The sequence below is a fragment of the Eptatretus burgeri genome, chromosome 16, assembly GCF_056783735.1.
Source record: "Eptatretus burgeri isolate ZD-2024b chromosome 16, Ebu_testis_v1, whole genome shotgun sequence".
NCBI lineage: Eukaryota > Metazoa > Chordata > Myxini > Myxiniformes > Myxinidae > Eptatretus > Eptatretus burgeri.
This window is the reverse complement of record NC_140976.1, coordinates 7,038,533-7,044,532: the sequence shown is the minus strand read 5'-3', so window position 1 is coordinate 7,044,532 and position 6,000 is coordinate 7,038,533.

Here is a 6,000-nt window from a genome sequence, read left to right as displayed (position 1 = left end):
GTTTCATCCGAATCCGTTTACAAACTTTTTGAAATATCATGCAACATATAGTTTTTGGTCCTATCTCTCAATGGTGATGAATCACTCAAAAAAATTAAATAATTATTGTAACCAGATCCACAATCGGATCTTCACCAAAATCGAAACGATTCGTCCTTGTGATGCTCCAAACCTGTCCACCAAGTTTCATCCGAATCCGTTCACAACTTTTTGAGATATCGTGCTATATATCGTTTTCGGTCTAATCCCTCAATGGTGAAGAATCACTTAAAAAATTCTAGTAGTCGGATCCAGATCCGGATCTTCACCAAAATCTAATCAGTTCATCCTTGACACCCAACTTGTCCATAAAATTTCATCCGGATCCGTCCACAACTTTTTGAGATATCCTGTACAAAGACAAACAAACAGACAAGCCGGTAGGCGGCCATGGGTCGCTGAGCATGTGATGACCTTTGACCCCTGATCTCAGTTAATCTAATACAAAGTACTTACGAAATTGCAATCGAATCGGTTAACCACCGTATGAGCAAGGGGGCTTTGAATGGTAATTTTGCCCGAAAAATGCACTCATTGACCTTTGACCCCTGACATAGCCGAGATAGGTCAATATGTCCTGAAGCAAAGTTGTAATACTCATTGAGTACTATGTACTTATGAACTTTCATTTGTATCGGTTAATCCGTGTAGGAGCAAGGGTGCCTTGAATGGTAATTTCGCCCGAAAAATGCGCTTATTGACCTTTGACCCCTGACCTACTCGAGATAGGTCATTATGCAAATGAGCAAAGTTGTAGTACTCATTACGGTCTATAAGCATGTAAAGATTCATTCGATTCGGTTCAACCGTCTTGGAGCCAGTGTACTTTGAATTTTCAGGGGGAATGCTCAAAGGCCCTCGGACACCAAAGTTGAGAGGGTTTCCATTTGGAAACTATAAGATATAGAACAAAATGGATGTCATATAGCGGATAGGGAATCACCTTAAGATTATGCAAACCAAATCTCATCGAGTTCCATCTCCTGATAACTACTCGGTATCAATTTGAATGAAAAGTTCCGAAAATCAAAGGGCGGAGGAGCTCCTTGTGAGCCAACGGCCATCCATATCTAGTGCCCAACTGTGTCTGCGGACGTCCTCCTGCAGTTGGGTTACTTCTTATTAGGAGGTTGGTGGCAGGATTTGCACTCCGGCCACCGTAAAACCCTTCATTCCGCAAAACGCAAAAACGCAAAAAAAATCTGAAAACCCACTCCGTGGGAGTACCTCCTGTGCAGCTTCCCTTCGCAGGGCAGCTCACCGGATGACGGGATTGGGGCAAAGCCTTCGGGACCCCCAATCTTTGATAGGAGGGAAACCACGGGGTAACATCCCTGGGTCAGATTGCGGGAGAGTGTGTCGGAGTGGTGCTGAGGTGTCGTCCACCAGACGGCGGTCTCCTTGGGTTAACCTGAGGCGGTCCCTTCGGGTGGGTGCCTGGAATGTCCTATCCCTAAGAGAGGATGATCACCTGTCTCTGTTATCATCTGAGCTCAAGCGTTTGGACATCGGGATTGCAGCTCTCTCTGAGGTTCGGAGACCGGATTGCGGCGAGATCATGGTGGGTGGTTACACCTACTATTGGTCTGGTCGCTCTGATGGTTACCATACCCAAGGAGTTGCTGTAGCTGTGTCCAATAAGCTGACCCCAATGATAATTGAGGTAACACCGGTCAACGAGCATATTATGAGACTAAGGATTCGTCACTCCTTAGGTGTCATTTCCCTGGTCTCTGTTTATGCTCCGACTGAAGCGAGTGATCTCACCGTGAAGGATGCATTCTACGCCACACTCGAGTCTGTGGTTGATCAGTGCCCCAGACGAGATACACTTCTAGTCTTGGGGGATTTCAATGCATCGACTGGAACTGATAGGGACGGTTATGAGGTGTGTGTTGGTCCCCATGGGTCAGGAACTATGAACCAGAATGGCACTAAGTTCCTTGACTTTGCAAGAAGTCATGGACTTAGGGTGGCTGGTTCATGGTTTCAGCGCCCACAAGCTCATCGCTGGACTTGGTATTCCAACGCTGGTGGTGTGGCAAAGGAGATTGACCATGTCCTCATTGACGGTCGTTGGAGGATGATCCAGAACTGCAGGGTCTACCGGAGTGCTCAGTTCCTCAATACTCTAAATACAACTCTAAAGCTGCACCTTAAATCCTGGAGAATGGTACCATCCCAGCCGAGGCTGGATGTTGCCAAGCTCAGGGATGAGAGAGTAGCTGAGGAATTTGCGAACAGGCTGAGTGGACACTTGGGGGGTCTGGGTACTTTGGGGGGTCCTGAAGAGTTGTGGAGCGCCTTCAAGACCACCGTCCTTGATGTTGCCGGTGGATGCCTTGGAGCTCACCGCAGGGCAAAGAAGAATTTTGTCTCTCAAGGGACACTGGATACCATTGACCAGAGTCGCAGGGCCAGGCTGAATGGCAGAGCTGAGCTGTTCAGGGAGCTGAGGCGTAAAACTGTACGTGCACTGAGGGTGGACAAGGAGGCCTATGTGCGAGGAATCTGTGAGGGGGTAGAGCATCACCTGTGGACAGGTGATTCTCGTCCCGCTTACAGGGGAATTCGCGCATTACGTTCATCCAAGCCCATCCCTCGGAGCACTACAGTTCGAGCAGAGAGTGGTAGGCTCTTGACAGAGGAGTCTGAAGTGAAGGCCCGCTGGGCCGGTTACTTTGAGCGGTTGTACCAGGCTGATCCCCCAACTGTCGAGTTGGACGTCAAGGGTGTTACAATCCCTGTTGCTGACCCTCGAATCAACTGTGGTCCACCTTTGCTTGTGGAAACACGGGCTGCGGTGAACCAGTTGAAACGGGGCAAAGCTCCAGGGATCTGTGGCATCCATGCCGAACTTCTCAAGGCTGGTGGAAATGCTGCACTCGTGTCGTTGCATGCAGTTTTGTGCTCTGCCTGGAACACAGGCATCATCCCAACTGACTGGAAGAGGGGCCTTGTTGTCCCTCTCTGGAAAGGGAAGGGTGATCGCCAAGACTGCAACAACTACCGAGGGGTGACGCTGCTCTCAGTGCCGGGCAAGGTCTTTGCTCGGATAATTCTCGATAGGGTTCGCCACCATCTGCTTGAGCACCAGCGTCCAGAGCAGTCAGGCTTTACACCAAAGAGGTCAACGATTGACCGTATCCTTGCACTTCGTGTCCTCACCGAACACAGACGAGAGTTTCGGCAGGGGCTGCTTGCAGCCTATGTTGATCTCTGTAAAGCGTTCGATTCAGTGAATCGGGATGTCCTCTGGAGGATTCTTGGTCTTCGTGGGGTGCCACCAAAACTGATTGATCTGATGTCTGAACTCTACTCTGGTACTGAGAGTGCTGTGAAGTGTGGTGGTACCATCTCTGACTTATTTCCAGTTGTTACTGGAGTTCGTCAGGGATGTGTACTTGCCCCCACACTTTTCAGCACTTGTATGGACTGGATTCTAGGGAGGATGTCGGAGAGATCAAGTTGTGGTGCGTCATTTGGGAATGTCAAGATCTCGGACCTTGAATTTGCAGATGATGCAGTCATCTTTGCGGAGACTTTAGACATCCGCTTGGGGGCCCTCGAGGTGCTGAATGAGGAGTCGGAGCCGTTGGGATTACGGGTTTCTTGGGTCAAAACTAAGATCCAGGCTTTCGGTGACATCTTGGATGCTGCTGTCCTGTCTGTGTCTGTTTGTGGTGAGGATGTTGAGGTCGTGGAGAGATTCACTTACCTTGGCAGTGATATTCATGTCTCTGCTGGCTGCGAGTCAAAGGTCAATAGACGTCTGGGTCGGACCTGGGGAGTCATGGATTCACTGGATCATGGGGTGTGGTGCTGCCGGTACCTGTGCGGGAGGACGAAAGTCCGAGTCTTCAGGTCCTTGGTACTTCCAGTCTTGCTCTATGGGTGCGAGACTTGGACTCTGACCAAGGATCTTAGACGGAGACTTAATTCCTTTGCTACCAGGTCTCTTCGGAGAATCCTTGGCTATCGCTGGTCGGATTTTGTGTCCAACGAGCGGTTGCTGAGAGAGACTCGGATGAGATTTGTTACCTGCATAGTCCGTGAGCGTCAGTTGCGGCTGTATGGACATGTGGCTCGTTTTCCTGACTCTGATCCTGCTCACCAGATTCTCTCAGCGAGGGAGTCTCATGAGTGGAGGAGGCCAGTGGGTCGACCACGTGCCTCATGGTTGCAACAGGTTGACCATCATCCTAAGGAGATGGGAATGGGCCTGGCATCTGCCTGGGGGATGGCCAGACGGAGGCCCCTGGAGTACCGGCGGAAAGTGGACGCAGCGACGTGCTGTTCTGGCACATGCTCCCATACCTGACCTGACCTGACCGAAAATGCGGTTTGAAATCAGAAATCCCCAAAGTTCGAGGGGGTGATGTGGGTGAACAAAGATATAAATCGAAAATCCGACGCGACTCTTTGTGCACAATGTATTCCAGACGATTAGTGTGAATTTTCATGACCATCCGACCATAACCCTAGGAGGAGTAGCATTTGGCGCGAAGGCATCTCCAGCTCTCGCATATTATCGATTTTTGCACTAATTGACCTTTGACCCCTGACCTAAGCAATATCGGTCAATATGTCCTGAGGCAAAGTTGTAGTACTCATTGCGTGCTATGAACCTGCAAAGTTTCATTCAGATCGATGCACTCACCTGGTCGCTAGGGGGCCTTCAATTTTCGCCAATTTTCGGGAATACCCCATTTGTAGGGGGCGCTGCCGGTAAACTATTCCATATATCAAAAAAAAAACGGAATATATTTGGTAGAGCATCACCTGTAGATGATGCATGCCAGATTTCATAAGCCGACGTGTGATAATGGCTTTCGGAATTGATTTTGCGTGAACGGTACCGATTTTGAAGGTTTTTCGGCTGTTGCTCGGGAACCAAAGCGTCCCAAGCAAACACCACAATTTCCAAAGCACGAGGTCATAAGATGTATCTACCACCCGAGTTTGGTCAAAATCGGCCCATGTTTACTAGCAATTATGCTGATGACAAATGAACAAACATCCAAATAAACAGACAGAATTACTGACAATAAGGGTCACCTATTTCGGCGACCCAACGGAGGGGAGTGAAAACATCACCTCCTTCCATCTTCGGTGGAAGGAGGTTAATTTGACACTTCAAAGCCTTAAAGTACAATTCTTCATCTCCATGAAGACCCTTTGAAAGTAACTCAAACTTGAACAACAGGCTTTCCAAAGCCAGGAAAAGCCAATTTCAGGGACGGTAGCTCACTCCACAACTCAATTGACAAAGGTATCAACTCCGGGTCCTTTAAATCCTTCTGCATCACACAGTTAACAGAAAGCGAGTTTACCTGCATTCGGCGTTGCTGCTGTTATTCGTTTCACACCTGTTTCATACATGAACACTTGGATGAGTCAGGCTGTACACAAGCCGCGTGTCAAACAGCGTGGCAGCTGTGGAGTCACACAACGTATCATAATGTTCCTCTGCACAGGGAATAATAGGAACAGAGTCAGGAGCAGAACAACCCACTTGAGGTTCTCCATCTGAAAACAAAAGCTCAGGTGTCCGACGCTTCGACCACAGGTGCTTTGTGGCGTCACAAACAGTGAGGGTGACAATGGTTCGAGTGAGTTTTGTTTACTCGATAGAAATGAAACGAAACACAATTAGGGTTTCGATGGCACACCGGGTAAGGTCCACACCTGTAACTCATGATGGAGATGGAAGCGCAATCAACACCTCCCCGAACACGCTTGATTCTCGATTTCAAGAACCCTCAAAGTCACACGAACCATGGTGTTTATCCCAAACGTAGAGGACGTAAAATTACATTTGATTACACGTCCACACACCGAACGTTAAAATAACCTGCTCGTGATCGTTGAAGAAAAGGTTAAACTCGCCTGTCCGTGAACAATGTCCGTCCGTTAGTAATTTAGGGTTTTCTGCCTCATGTGTTTTTTTGCACACAATGT